A 16,616-nucleotide genomic window follows, 5' to 3' on the forward strand; every position below is an offset into this window, starting at 1 on the left:
GCTTCCATTAACCCAACGTATAACGGTTTTGGATGAAACCCCAATATTTGAGAAAAGTGGATGCTGGACGTTTCACTAGCATGGAAGCCTTGAATCTGGGACTGAACATGTTAATATCTCGGCTCCAATTATTAATTAAACGAGATGAAAAATACAAATAAACATAGGGCACTGTACATGTAAAGCTAAAAATTAAATCCAATAGCAATGTGTGAGAGCCATTACATAGAAAAAAGCTTTTAAGACAGTATCTTTCTTAATCTCCCTAAGTTACAATTTAATGAGGAGATTAATTATTTTTATGTTCCTTAATGTGTGAAAATATAAGATTACCTAAAAATCATTGAATGACAGATTTTTATCAACTTATCAAGTATATGTGTGTTATATACAGCATACATTCAGCTGTGGGAATGTGTCAAAATTCATTTAGCACGTAATTTAGACTAGCGTGAAGTTCATACATCCAGCACCATCTGTTGGTGCCATGTGGTACTATCTCTGCAAAGCAAAAATTAATAGGTAGCTCACAGCCGAAGGCATAACCAAAGCCACAATATCAGAATCTTCGAAGCGACCAGAAGTTACTTCCTTAAAGCCCACTTTAGGCACCTACACCGCCGACAATCCATACGGTAATCACCGGAAGACTTGCTATTTTAATTTCCTGTTCTACCCAGGTGGAACGTAATTGTTACTTTATCGCTTTTATAGGACTTCCTCGATCTAAAAGAACGTCATACTTAATGTTAAAAATCTCGCTTTCGAAAATCGTTTGCACCGTTTCTTCAGGCAATTTCCATTTTCCCACAGGACATCAACCCCTAGTTCGTCTTTCTGTTCCGTTTCATGAATTGTTTAGTACCTACTGTCCTGTTTCTTGAATTCCTAATTGGACCTCATTAAGGACTGAGGCCAATTTTCCTTGTGTCGCTCGCGATCCGGAACTCAATATTCATTGTTTACTTTTGCTTCCGCCTTGCCCAGTTCATTCACCTATGACCCTTTGTGTTCAGCTGCGTAATGAGTTTCATAATCATTCCTGTCTCTGCCGCTGCTTATGAACAGACATACACAGTATTTACGTTTGTTTCCTGCTTCGCGGCTCATTCTTTGCTTCTGCCGCCCGAGTCTAAGATCTTGTATTTTGCTTCCGACGGTCTCTTTATGAGATTTGGCTGCGTGTACATTACTCTTCTATGCGCCAGACTTCTGCATACCTTATATCTTAAGCGGCTGCGCACATCGCATCCGAACAGTATCCATATCAGAATGAGATTTTCACTCTGCAGCGGAGTGTGCGCTGATATGAAACATCCTGTCAGACTGAAACTGTGTGCCGGACCGAAAATCGAACTCGGGACCTTTGCCTTTGGTGGGCAAGTGCTCTACGATCTGAGCTACCCAAGTAGGACACACGCCCCGTCCTCACAGCCTTACTTCCGCCAGTACCTCGTCTCCTACCTTCCAAACTTTACAGATGCTCTCCTGCGAACCTTGCAGAACTAGCACTCCTGAAAGAAAGGATATTGCGGAGACATGGCTTAGCCACAGCCTAGGGGATGTTTCCAGAATTGCCCGCGAAAGGCAAAGGTCCCGAGTTCGAGTCTCGGTCTGGCACACGGTTTTAATTTGCCAGGGAGTTTCATATCAGTGCACACTCTGCTGCAGAGTGACAATCTCATTTTGGAACATTCCCTAGGCTGTGGCTAAGCCACGTCTCCGCAATGTTCTTTCTTTCAGGAGTGCTAGTTCTGCAAGGTACGCAGGAGAGCTTCTGTAAAGTTTGGAAGGTAGGAGACGAGGCTTTGGCGGAAGTAAGGCTGTGTGGACGGGGCTTGTATCGTGCTTGGGTAGCTCAGTTGGTAGAGCATTTGCCCGCGAAAGGCAAAGGTCCCGAGTTCGAGTCTCGGTCCGGCACACAGTTTTAATCTGCCAGGATGTTTCAGTATCCATATCCTTTGTACTTCGACCGTTCCCACGTAGCACAAGTAGCGTTCACACGTTGCATGCACATGTTTTCTACAAAACCAAAATTCAGTTCTTCACATGTTTCGTCTTTGAAACAAAATTCCTGCTTCACGATGCCTAATCTACATCTACATCTACATTTATACTCCGCAAGCCACCCAACGGTATGTGGCGGAGGGCACTTTACGTGCCACTGTCATTACCTCTCTTTTCTGTTCCAGTCGCGTATGGTTCACGGGAAGAACGACTGTCTGAAAGCCTCCGTGCGCGCTCGAATCTCTCTTATTTTACATTCGTGATCTCCTCGGGAGCTATAAGTAGGGGAAGCAATATATTCTATACCTCATCCAGAAACGCACCCTCTCGAAAGCTGGCGGGCAAGCTGCGCCGCGATGCAGAGCGCCTCTCTTGCAGAGTCTGCCACTTGAGTTTGTTAAACATCTCCGTAACGCTATCACGGTTACCAAATAACCCTGTGACGAAACGCGCCGCTCTTTTTTGGATCTTCTCTATCTCCTCCGTCAACCCGATCTGGTACGGATCCCACACTGATGAGCAATACTCAAGTATAGGTCAAACGGGTGTTTTGTAAGCCACTTCCTTTGTTGATGGACTACATTTTATAAGGACTCTCCCAATGAATCTCAACCTGGTACCCGCCTTGCCAACAATTAATTTTATATGATCATTCCACTTCAGATCATTCCACACGCATACTCCCAGATATTTTACAGAAGTAACTGCTACCAGTGTTTGTTCCGCTATCATATAATCATACAATAAAGGATCCTCCTTTCTATGTATTCGCAATACATTACATTTGTCTATGTTAAGGGTCCGTTGCCACTCCCTGCACCAAGTGCCTATCCGCTGCAGATCTTCCTGCATTTCGCTACAATTTTCTAATGCTGCAACTTCTCTGTATACTACAGCATCATCCGCGGAAAGCCGCATGGAACTTCCGACACTATATACTAGGTCATTTATATATATTGTGAAAAGAAATGGTCCCATAACACTCCCCTGTGGCACGCCAGAGGTTACTTTAACGTCTGCAGACGTCTCTCCATTGCCAACAACATGCTGTGTTGTGTTTGCTAAAAACTCATCAATCCAGCCACACAGCTGGTCTGATATTCCGTAGGCTCTTACTTTGTTTATCAGGCGACAGTGCGGAACTGCATCGAACGCCTTCCGGAAGTCAAGGAAAATAGCATCTACCTGGGAGCCTGTATCTAATATTTTCTGGGTCTCATGAACAAATAAAGCGAGTTGGGTCTCACACGATCGCTGTTTCCGGAATCCATGTTGATTCCTACAGAGTAGATTCTGGGTTTCCAAAAACGACATGATACTCGAGCAGAAAACGTGTTCTAAAATTCTACAACAGATCTACGTCAGAGATATAGGTCTATAGTTTTGCGCATCTGCTCGACGACCCTTCTTGAAGACTGGGACTACCTGTGCTCGTTTCGAATCATTTGGAAACTTCCGTTCCTCTAGAGACTTGCGGTACACGGCTGTTAGAAGGGGGGCAAGTTCTTTCGCATACTCTGTGTAGAATCGAATTGGTATCCCGTCAGGTCCAGTTGGCTTTCCTCTGTTGAGTGATTGCAGTTGCTTTTCAATTCCTTGGTCACTTATTTCGATGTCAGCCATTTTTTAGTTTGCGCGAGTATTTAGAGAAGGAACTGCAGTGCGGTCTTCCTCCGTGAAACGGCTTTGGAGAAAGGTATTTAGTATTTCAGCTTTACGCGTGTCATCCTCTGTTTCAATGTCATCATCATCGCGGAGTGTCTGGATATGCTGTTTCGAGCCACTTACTGATTTAACGTAAGACCAGAACTTCCTAGGATTTTCTGTCAAGTCGGTACATAGAATTTTACTTTCGAATTCACTGAACGCTTCACGCATAGCCCTCCTTACGTTAACTTTGATATCGTCTAGCTTCTGTTTGTCTGAAAGGTTTTTGCTGGGTTTAAACTTGGAATGAAGCTCTCTTTGCTTTCGCAGTAGTTTCTTAACTTTGTTGTTGAACCACGGTGGGTTTTTCCCGTCCCTCACAGTTTTACTCGGCACGTACCTGTCTAAAACGCATTTTACGGTTGCCTTGAACTTTTTCCATAAACAGTCAACATTGTCAGTGTCGGAACAAAAATTTTCGTTTTGATCTGTTAGGTAGTCTGAAATCTGCCTTCTATTACTCTTGCTAAACAGATAAATCTTCCTCCCTTTTTTATATTCCTATTAACTTCCATATTCAGTGATGCTGCAACGCCCTTATGATCACTGATTCCCTGTTCTGCAATTACAAAGTCGAAAAGTTCGGGTCTGTTTGTTAACAGTAGGTCCTAGATGTTATCTCCACGAGTCGGTTCTCTGTTTAATTGCTCGAGGTAATTTTCGGATAGTGCACTCAGTATAATGTCACCCGATGCTCTGTCCCTACCACCCGTCCTAAACATCTGAGTGTTCCAGTCTATATTTGGTAAATTGAAATCTCCACCTAAGATTATAACATGCTGAGAAAATTTATGTGAAATGTATTCCAAATTTTCTCTCAGTTGTTCTGCCACTAATGCTGCTGAGTCGGGAGGTCGGTAAAAGGAGCCAATTATTAACCTAGCTCGGTTGTTGAGTGTAACCTCAACCCATAATAATTCACAGGAACTATCCACTTCTACTTCACTACAGGATAAACTACTACTATCAGCGACAAACATGACACCACCGGTTGCATGCAATCTATCCTTTCTAAACACCGTATATTAATCTCTGTAACTCGTCGGTCTCCATCAATATTCTGCATCATTTCCATAGATTGCATCCACATCTTCTGTAAGTTAAGAAGCAACACACTTATATTCAGTTTCTTCATGTGTTTTGTGTTGGAAACACATTGGTTGCTCATATACTTCGTCACTATGTTTATTGGTGTCCTAACTTCCATAATTTTTCTCTTAAAATCTTCTACTGCCTGGGTGATCGAGAGTCAGTAGTTGTCTGGCTGATCTAGATGCGCTACTACATCTCCTAAATCTTTCTAGCATTCTTCGTTTACATTACCAGTCTCGACCTCGGGTTCTTTCATTGTATTATTGCGAAATCTCCACTGATTTCCTGCACTTCTTCTGCAGGTATCTCTCAAGTTTCTCTGCTTTGTTACATATCTTGTGTGGCTTCTTTACTAGCTTTCCTGGGGTGCTTGTCTTCTACAAGTTTTATCTTTTACTAATCCCAGATCAGTATACAGGATAAAACATTGCGGGAAAGGAAAATGCTCTTGATGTGCGGTTTTCACAGAATGTATTGGTAATCAGTTGCTCATTGTTAACCAATAAATAAAGAGTAATGATACTGATGAAGCGCGTTTCTTGTGGAAACATACACTTTTTTAAAATAGAAAAATGCCTGTTGACATTAACAAACTAGAAGTAGGGTAAATTACAATTCCAGTGGCGTATGTTGCAGGAGTCCAGTGCGAGTCATTTACTAGAGATAGTATTTTCTAAATTTTTCCACACCGTCACTTGTTTGTGCCACTCAGCTTGCGTAGTTTCTAGGAACAATGTTATTATGTTTGCCTACAGTGGGCTTGTGCGTTCCTTGAGTGCTCTGCGACTTGCTAGTCAGTTAATGTGTGACACTCCAAACAGTAGGTCGTGAGCGGACGATGTGGTTTACCAATGCAGAAAAGGCCGACATACCAGTGATCTATGGAGAGTGTAGGAAGAATACAGTTCAGTCTTGAACTATGTATGCGGAAAGATATGCCAATAGACCTAACATCTCCGGAATTATTAATCAGCCTCTTTAGCCAGTTACTGAAAGTGGTGGTGTAACACCTAGACAACGTAAAAGAAGGAAACAAGTGACGGGCAGAAGAGGGGGAATTAATTTTATTGTTGCTGTTGCAGTTAATCCGCCCGTTAGCTACCGGGCAATCGCACGAGGAAGTGGCGTTAGTCAGGCAAGTATCCTACGGGTTCTCCATCGACATAGGTTCCATTAAGACTTGATATTACAGATGTATCATGTGTCTTGTTTAGTGATGAAGCCATATTTGCCAATAATGGCGAGGTAAACCGCCGAAGTATGCCCTACTGGTCTGTTGACAATCCCCATTGGTTTCGTCAGGTGTAACGTTAGCGTCAATGCAGTATAGACTTGTGGGGTGGGATAGTGATCCATCAGCTCATAGGCCCGTGTTTCATAGACAGAACACTGAAAGCGCGCAAGTATCGCAGCCACCTAACAAACCATCTTCCACGAATGCTGCAGACTAGGAGGACGCCTATGGTACTAACATTATGGCTAGCCTATAGTGCACGAAATACTACAGTATGTCTTCACGAACTGTTTCCATATCCTTGGATTGGACACAGACCCGTACCAGGGCCGGCCCGTTCCCCGGTTCTGACGCCTGTAGACTTATCTTCTGTGGGGAAAGCTCAGAGACACTGTCTACAGCCGCGCGGGATAGCCGCGCGGTCTAGGGCGTCCTGCCATTGTCCGCGTGGGTCCCCCCGTCGGAGGTTCGAATCCTCCCTCGGGCATGGGTGTATGTGTCGTCCTTAGAGTAAGTCAGTCTAACTTAGATCAAGTAATGTGAAAGCTTAGGACCGACGACCTCAGCAGTTTGGTCCCATAAGACCTTACCACAAATTTCCAATTTTCACTGTCTACAAGGACATACCAACTACACCCGACGATATGCAACGAATTATTACTGCGTCCTGCTCGGACATCTCTGCTGAAATGCTGGCACGCCTGCAGCAGTCGTTCCAAGTCCGACTGGAACCGTGTATTGCCACTGCCGGTAGCCATTCTGAACATAGCCTGTGATGGTCAGTTGTCCCGTTGCTGGTCGGGATCCACACAACTAGTGTATGTACTTGTGTTGTTCCATGATGTGCGCTACCGCAGGTATTCTAGAAGTGTCGATATGGGAACTTTTCAAAATCCGATATCTCGTAAACGATTCGCACTAGGATCCTGCAACAAACAGCACAGACATTCTAATTTTCCCTACTTTTAGTTGTTAATGTCAATAAGTATTGTTCCTGTGGTGTCACCGCCAGACACCACACTTGCTAGGTGGTAGCTTTAAATCGGCCGCGGTCCATTAGTACATGTCGGACCCGCGTGTCGCCACTGTCAGTACTTGCAGACCTAGCGCCACCACATGGCAGGTCTAGAAAGACGGACTAGCACTCGCCCCAGTTGTACGGACGACATTGCTAGCGACTAGACGTACGAAGCCTTCCCCTCATTTGCCGAGAGACAGTTAGAATAGCCTTCAGCTAAGTCCATAGCTACGACCTAGCAAGGCGCAGTTAACCATATCTGGAGAGAGTCTTACTTGTATTCACCATAAACGATGTATACCCAAAAGGATGGATTAAATTTAAGTATTTCCAAAGCAACGTACTTTTCTTATTAGCATTCATTGACCATCCTGTTTCAGACTTCACGATATTCTGGGTGAGCTTATAGCGTGCATATCGGCCCCCTCAAAATAACACTGTGTCGGCACCTCTGTCGACACATCAGTTCCATTTAAAAAAGTGTGTGTTTGCACAGAAAGTACACATTCTAAGTATTATTTCTATCTATAGGTTGGCTAACAATCGCCTAACTGCCAATCTATTCTGTGAAAACCGCACATCAATAGAACTTCCCATTTGCGCAGTATTTGTGGTGCAAGTATTAGTTAATTCACTCTGTGCAAGCATCCACACGCCCCATAAATAGTTTCTGTTGTAAGTTAAGACGAGAAACATTTTCATCTAGCTTCTCTATTTGATTTGTATTGGGGACAATCTATCCCAATCTGTCCACTTACATCTGTTAGTAGAGCCTTCATGCTTTTTGCCTTCTCTTGTTATTACCGATCACAGTATTCTGTTTGCTGATTATCACATACCGAAACTGCTTCTATGTCCTTTTTACGATCTTCATCTACCTTCGCTAAGTTCCTCCGTGACCTGATCCAGCTTTTCATCTTGTCTCTGGCGCCTATCACGAAACTTTTGAATTTCCACTGTGAGATATTCATGAACTTTCTGGACCTCCTTTGCTACAATTTTATGAGGTTTGTTTCTTTGTTTAATATCTTCCCTGAGTAGTTTAGTTTCGACTCTACCTTGTTTAATGTCTTCCGCAAGTTCCTCCCGGCCGTTGCTGCTTTTTTGGAATTATTTCCGGATATTTCGGGTACCCTCAGTTCTACCCTTCCGATAATTTTCTTCTTTCATAAGTTGCTTCATCGTTGTAAACAATTGTAGGGTCTGATTCTTTTCTTTTCGTTTAAGGAGGACGTTCACCAAAAACACGCCCTACTCAAAAGATCCATCAAATCCACATTTTTGCAGGTACGACAGTGAAATTTCGTACATGGTTTACATAAAATTAACATATTTACTGTTAAGCTCCCTGGATTATACATATTTAACTTTTTTACTGAATTTAAAAATTTTATTTCCAAAAAATGGTACATGCACCTTTTTCTTGGAAACAGGTGAAGAGATTTCAACGAAATTTTCTTTGCTTAATCTCTTTGTACATAGCAAGCTTATTGCATGAGGTTTCATTAGTATATCGAATAAGAAAATTTTAATAATTTTTAATTAAAATTCTGTAAGTATTGTATAAAATGCATGCAAAATACCAAGCACTTTGCCCCATATCTCAGTTTATATTCAGAATTTCAAAATTTGCTCTTGATAAACATTTATTGGATTTATAAAAATTAGTGCATAAAATTTCACAATTATAGCCTTCATAGATTCTGAGAATACGGTACATAAACTTAAGGAAGAAAACAGTTTTCAGGGAACGCAATTTAAAGTTCAGCCTAACGATTTTTCTTGTCACCTCTTCAGAAGGCCCTAGATTACTAATCAGTGTCCTCTTTCACTTCAGGCTTCTGTTCTGGTTCTTTGTTTTCCGTCATCTTTTCTTTACCAGGTCTTCAACCGACTTTACAACTGCAGATAGGCGCTGTACATCAACTTTTCTCAACATGTCTTAAGTGAAGTTCCCAACATTAAATACAAGAACTGCATCAAAAGTTGTACTTCTGAAAACTGTAGCAGATGAAAATGTGGTTTTAGGAAACCGCTTCCCTTTGAGTGAATTTAGGGACTCACAGGGATTCTGGATTTGACATGAACACAAGTTTTTAGAATTTCAGGACTGGTCAGAAACCTTGGACTAGACTACTTCCATTAAGCAATTTGTCTCACCTTGTGAATTTAGAGGTTGTTATCTCTCTGAGCCTGTAGGTAATTTACAGAGGCTGATGTGACACAAATATGGTGACTGGGATGTTCACCTGTTGATACTATCTGGAAACATGCAATCCATACTAAACTTTTCATGTCACTTACATTGAATAGATTATGGCGTGATAATATACTTGAAGAGTATCTCTCATCTCCTTTGTGATTCTGTTGCGTGCACCAATGCCCTTTCCATCTTCCAACTTTATGCCCTTCAAATCACTGACAAGAGTCAAAGATGATGTATAAAACGCAAGAGTATAGATCAGAACGTTCCAGTTGTATCCCATGCAAGTTTTCTTGAAAGTAATCGACGGACTCGTTGTCCATAGAGATAGTATCGAAGTGTTGTTTCAAAAAGTGGGTGTGTCAGAAAGGTCGCATCACACATTTAATCATTTTTCAGGCACTTCGGATGCGATTTGACAAAGAAACTGTGGGAACGTATTGTTCGTGAATTCTGAATAGTAAATAAAAATTAATTAAAAAATTGATATTTTCTGTCAGTTTCATGAACGTGCTGCTCCCCTCCCCTTACCAAAAGAAATAACTCGGGAACAATCCATATCTGAACTCACCATCTTGTTGACCTTTGCTGAAGTCACGTGACACATACTCATCAACTTCCTCAGTTGCACATTTAAATGATACTGCTCTACCAGAATCCTCTCTTACTTAATTGCATTCCCTAGATCTGCTTCTTCAGTTTGACATTTAAAGGATGTTGCTGTGACAGTCACTAAAAACCACAACGTCAACATTTCTGTCTTTACTCTTACCAGATCTGTCTTATCAGTTTCAGACTTAAGCAACATCCACCACATCCGTATTCACATTGTTAGTTGCCATGATGAATTATTTACTCCCTTACGTTACACTTACCGCACTCACAGAGGCTATCTCTATCGTAGACACACCCAATTCAACAGCAGTTTACACTGAAAAGCCGGAACTCAACACCGAAATACACTTTCACACAAGACAATATGCACTAGGAGTAATCTCCAGTATTCAGTGTTAAGCCAAGCTATTTTACATGCATTAGCATTCAGGTCCACTCGGGAGTAGCCGCAGCCCTTAATAAATTCGTCATTTAAACTGATACAGTACAAGTGCAAATTGCTTTCTCAGTGTTACTGCTATTGTAGTATTATTAATTTGGTACGCAAGTCTCGCGAGAGGTAGCCTGCTAATTGGTTGCGCGCCGGTTGCGTGCTGTTATTGTTACGTCTGCTCTGTTGTTGCTCTGCGCGGTGAGTTGTAGTGGAACTGGAACTGCGATGTTCAGTTGTTACGTCCGCAGCCTCTGTCGCTGGTGGCGGTAAGATGTTTCTCGCAATGTTCCATTATCTTGATATTAGCTCTCCTATAGCGCCGCGGTCTGGATCCAAATCTGCGACGGCCTTCGGATGTCGGTCACCACCTTCCGTTGTCGGTGAGGAATGATACTGCTCCCATCGCTTTATTCTATTCTCTTGTCGTCAGCTGTGAACGCCAACTCGGGAGTCAGTAGCAGCTCGTCACCAAGTACTCCGATCGTCACTTATTCGTCTGCTACAGTGCCCAAGTTGCCGCAGTCCCAACTCTTTGACTTCCAGTTATTTGCGTGCACTTGCCCTGCTACTGTTTCAAGTGGTTTCACTCTACACCCAAGTTCTTTGATCAAGGTCCTCAAAGCACTCGTGGTGGTGGTGGTTAGTGTTTAACGTCCCGTCGACAACGAGGTCATTAGAGACGGAGCGCAAGCTCGGGTTAGGGAAGGATTGGGAAGGAAATCGGCCGTGTCCTTTCAAAGGAACCATCCCGGCATTTGCCTGAAACGATTTAGGAAAATCACGGAAAACCTAAATCAGGATGGCCGGAGACGGGATTGAACCGTCGCCCTCCCGAATGCGAGTCCAGTGTGCTAACCACTGCGCCACCTCGCTCGGTCCAAAGCACTCGTGATTCATACCAAGTGGATATTAATTTCAGAGCCCCTGCAATCGGTACTCCTATCCCAAAATCGCAAGACCTAAAACGCAGTAGCAATGTAAGAGAATATTACACATTAACAAGGGGAGGCCGCCAATTGTAAAATTCAGACTCGATTCATACTGCGCATAATAAAAGCTCATGGCCAGAGGTGTAATGTGGCAAAGCACCAAGATGCACTTCTCAGCCGTCGTCGAGAAAATCGACAGTTAAAAGAAACAGTTGCGGTGAAATACTCTCTACGATTTATGATTTCCTACAGCGTCGTGGCGCAGCGGTAAGCACTCGGGTTCGTAATTCGAACGTTTGACTTACACTATACGTATTCGTTTTGGAATATCGTTTCTACGTCTTCCGTTAACTACACGTGTAAACATTATGAAGACAATTAATAACATTTGTGAAATACAACTTTGTTTGCGGAAAACATAATCATGTTCGAAGTCGCCAGTTTTTCCACGACAAACGACTTTCAACAATTTATTATATGCATAACTGTTGCAACTGATTGCCGGGAATTTTTTATATATATATATATATATATATATATATATATATATATATATATATATATATATATATATACTCCTGGAAATTGAAATAAGAACACCGTGAATTCATTGTCCCAGGAAGGGGAAACTTTATTGACACATTCCTGGGGTCAGATACATCACATGGTCACACTGACAGAACCACAGGCACATAGACGCAGGCAACAGAGCATGCACAATGTCGGCACTAGTACAGTGTATATCCACCTTTCGCAGCAATGCAGGCTGCTATTCTCCCATGGAGACGATCGCAGAGATGCTGGATGTAGTCCTGCGGAACGGCTTGCTATGCCATTTCCACCTGGCGCCTCAGTTGGACCAGCGTTCGTGCTGGACGTGCAGACCGCGTGAGACGACGCTTCATCCAGTCCCAAACATGCTCAATGGGGGACAGATCCGGAGATCTTGCTGGCCAGGGTAGTTGACTTACACCTTCTAGAGCACGTTGGGTGGCACGGGATACATGCGGACGTGCATTGTCCTGTTGGAACAGCAAGTTCCCTTGCCGGTCTAGGAATGGTACAACGATGGGTTCGATGACGGTTTGGATGTACCGTGCACTATTCAGTGTCCCCTCGACGATCACCAGTGGTGTACGGCCAGTGTAGGAGATCGCTCCCCACACCATGATGCCGGGTGTTGGCCCTGTGTGCCTCGGTCGTATGCAGTCCTGATTGTGGCGCTCACCTGCACGGCGCCAAACACGCATACGACCATCATTGGCACCAAGGCAGAAGCGACTCTCATCGCTGAAGACGACACGTCTCCATTCGTCCCTCCATTCACGCCTGTCGCGACACCACTGGAGGCGGGCTGCACGATGTTGGGGCGTGAGCGGAAGACGGCCTAACGGTGTGCGGGACCGTAGCCCAGCTTCATGGAGACGGTTGCGAATGGTCCTCGCCGATACCCCAGGAGCAACAGTGTCCCTAATTTGCTGGGAAGTGGCGGTGCGATCCCCTACGGCACTGCGTAGGATCCTACGGTCTTGGCGTGCATCCGTGCGTCGGTGCGGTCCGGTCCCAGGTCGACGGGCACGTGCACCTTCCGCCGACCACTGGCGACAACATCGATGTACTGTGGAGACCTCACGCCCCACGTGTTGAGCAATTCGGCGGTACGTCCACCCGGCCTCCCGCATGCCCAGTATACGCCCTCGCTCAAAGTCCGTCAACTGCACATACGGTTCACGTCCACGCTGTCGCGGCATGCTACCAGTGTTAAAGACTGCGATGGAGCTCCGTATGCCACGGCAAACTGGCTGACACTGACGGCGGCGGTGCACAAATGCTGCGCAGCTAGCGCCATTCGACGGCCAACACCGCGGTTCCTGGTGTGTCCGCTGTGCCGTGCGTGTGATCATTGCTTGTACAGCCCTCTCGCAGTGTTCGGAGCAAGTATGGTGGGTCTGACACACCGGTGTCAATGTGTTCTTTTTTCCATTTCCAGGAGTGTATATATATATATATATTCCCGGCAAAAAACAAATACTAAATTTACATGGCGCGAGATTCGATCTGGCGACCTTCGGATTACGAACCCGAGCGCTTACCGCGGCACCACGACGCTGTAGATAATTACTCATCGTAGAGAGTATTTCACCGCAACGGTTTCTTTTACCTGTCGATTTTCTCGACAACGGCTGAGAAGTGCATCTTGGTGCTTTGCCACATTACACCTCTGGCCATGAGCTTTTATTATGCGCAGTATGAATCGAATCTGAATTTCACAATTGGCGGCCTCCCCTTGTAAGTGATATACGAGCGGAGCATTGGGTGTATTTCCTAGTGACAACAGTCTGCACGGAAATCTGATGTTGTCGAAAGACAAGTTGAGGTTATCGAAAGACAAGTAGTGGTTGTTTACCGACGCTACAAAGGACAGCAGGTGTGTCCGGTGATAACGAGAGTAGTTAAGCTTGCTACGAGGGGCGTGCAGTGAGCAATGCAATACGTTTTGTTCTCGGCCAATTTCGACTGAAAAAATGCAGAATTTGTTGTGGAACATCGTGAAATTCGCTAAGGTTTCATGAGGTTCAGACAGGTGGTGGCGCTGTAAGTAGCCTTCAAATGGGCGTGTGTAACGGAACTGCGTTCCAACGATGCGTCTGTCGTACATAGCTGCATTTAGCGGAAAAGCAGAACATCGCAGATATTCATAGGCGCTCGCGAAATGTATTCGGCGGGTTACAAACACACCGCTGCTGAACTAGTCTCTGTTGGTAGCGCTGACACACTCGTCCACCAGTTGGAAAACTCAAAGGTGAGTGCCCACGGGGATGCTGAACGCCTAACAGAAGACCAGCGTGACGAGGCTGATTGTGACGATTTTTTGTCGAACATCGTCGTAGGCGACGAAACAGGGATTCAACGCTTCGAAACCGGAACAAAACGGCAATCTATGAGTGGCGCCAGACCACTCCTCGGAAGTGAAAATTCAAAGGCTGCGACGTTGTCGCGAATAAAACAGTGACCCGTATATGCAATAAGTTTCCTTTACTTTACGTCTATGGTCGCAAACTTTTTGTTAACAGATTACCGGTTTCGCTCTATAATGACCATCATCAGATATGTTTCATAAAAACGAAGTCCAAATGTACTGCAGTACATACAGGGTGTTTCAAAAATGACCGGTATATTTGAAACGGCAATAAAAACTAAACGAGCAGCGATAGAAATACACCGTTTGTTGCAATATGCTTGGGACAACAGTACATTTTCAGGCAGACAAACTTTCGAAATTACAGTAGTTACAATTTTCAACAACAGATGGCGCTGCGGTCTGGGAAACTCTATAGTACGATATTTTCCACATATCCACCATGCGTAGCAATAATATGGCGTAGTCTCTGAATGAAATTACCCGAAACCTTTGACAACGTGTCTGGCGGAATGGCTTCACATGCAGACGAGATGTACTGCTTTAGCTGTTCAATTGTTTATGGATTCTGGCGGTACACCTGGTCTTTCAAGTGTCCCCACAGAAAGAAGTCACAGGGGTTCATGTCTGGCGAATAGGGAGGCCAATCCACGCCGCCTCCTGTATGTTTCGGATAGCCCAAAGCAATCACACGATCATCGAAATATTCATTCAGGAAATTAAAGACGTCGGCCGTGCGATGTGGCCGGGCACCAACTTGCATAAACCACGAGGTGTTCGCAGTGTCGTCTAAGGCAGTTTGTACCGCCACAAATTCACGAAGAATGTCCAGATAGCGTGATGCAGTAATCGTTTCGGATCTGAAAAATGGGCCAATGATTCCTTTGGAAGAAATGGCGGCCCAGACCAGTACTTTTTGAGGATGGAGGGACGATGGGACTGCAACATGGGGCTTTTCGGTTCCCCATATGCGCCAGTTCTGTTTATTGACGAAGCCGTCCAGGTAAAAATAAGCTTCGTCAGTAAACCAAATGCTGCCCACATGCATATCGCCGTCATCAATCCTGTGCACTATATCGTTAGCGAATGTCTCTCGTGCAGCAATGGTAGCGGCGCTGAGGGTTTGCCGCGTTTGAATTTTGTATGGATAGAGGTGTAAACTCTGGCGCATGAGACAATACGTGGACGATGGCGTCATTTGGACCGCAGCTGCAACACGGCGAACGGAAACCCGAGGCCGCTGTCGGATCACCTGCTGCACTAGCTGCGCGTTGCCCTCTGTGGTTGCTGTACGCGGTCGCCCTACCTTTCCAGCACGTTCATCCGTCACGTTCCCAGTCCGTTGAAATTTTTCAAACAGATCCTTTATTGTATCGCTTTTCGGTCCTTTGGTTACATTAAACCTCCGTTGAAAACTTCGTCTTGTTGCAACAACACTGTGTTCTAGGCGGTGGAATTCCAACACCAGAAAAATCCTCTGTTCTAAGGAATAAACCATGTTGTCTACAGCACACTTGCACGTTGTGAACAGCACACGCTTACAGCAGAAAGACGACGTACAGAATGGCGCACCCGCAGACTGCGTTGTCGTCTATATCTTTCACATCACTTGCAGCGCCATCTGTTGTTGAAAATTGTAACTACTGTAATTTCGAAAGTTTGTCCGCCTGAAAATGTACTGTTGTCCCAAGCATATTGCAACAAACGGTGTATTTCTATCGCTGCTCGTTTAGTTTTTATTGCCGTTTCAAATATACCGGTCATTTTTGAAACGCCCTGTAGGATGCAGTACATTAGGACTTTGTTTTTATTAAACAGATCTGATGACGGTCATTATAGACCGAAACCGGTAATCTGTTAACAAAAAGTTTGCGACCATAGACGTAAAGTAAAGGACACTTATTGAAAATTCAAAGCTGCACCCTCGGTAAAGTCATGGCGACCGTCTTCTGAGACTCTGAAGAGGTTATTTTGTTTGATATCCTCCCTCGTGGTGCAACACTCAACTCTGAAGTTCTAGTCTCATGAAACTGATAAAACCACTTCAGTGTGTCCGCCGCCATAAAAATGCAAGGAACTTCTTCTCCACGACAGCCAAGTCGGAACACCTGAGAGAAGCTCACGAAGCTTTATTGGTCTGTTCTTCATCGTCCACCCTACTATCTGGACCTCACACCTTCCATCTGTTGGCTCCATGAAGGATGCACCCCGCGAGATGCAGTACGTGGATGATAGATGAGTTATTGATACAGCTCCGACGTTGACCGATAGAGTTGCACTGTGCGGGCACACAGACCCTACCAGTAAGCAGGCGTAACACCTTCGCGTTCAAAGGAGAGTGAAAAATTGGGAGAAATAGGCTTTTGTAGTCAAAAGAGAGAGAAACAATATAGTGTAGTGGAATCTCGAATAAAACCAGTCTACTTTCAGAAAAAGACTGTTTTGCATTACTTATTGA

General features: G+C 44.4%; 1 non-coding gene across 1 annotated transcript; it reads left to right on the top strand.

The window, feature by feature from the left end:
- Positions 1-1,846: 1,846 nt before the first annotated feature.
- On the top strand, positions 1,847-1,921 carry Trnas-cga (transfer RNA serine (anticodon CGA)). The gene has a single exon. It is a non-coding gene; the product is annotated as a tRNA-Ser (tRNA).
- The last annotated feature ends 14,695 nt before the right edge of the window (positions 1,922-16,616 follow it).

The sequence above is a fragment of the Schistocerca cancellata genome, chromosome 2 (genome assembly GCF_023864275.1).
Source record: "Schistocerca cancellata isolate TAMUIC-IGC-003103 chromosome 2, iqSchCanc2.1, whole genome shotgun sequence".
Taxonomy (NCBI): Eukaryota; Metazoa; Arthropoda; class Insecta; order Orthoptera; family Acrididae; genus Schistocerca; species Schistocerca cancellata.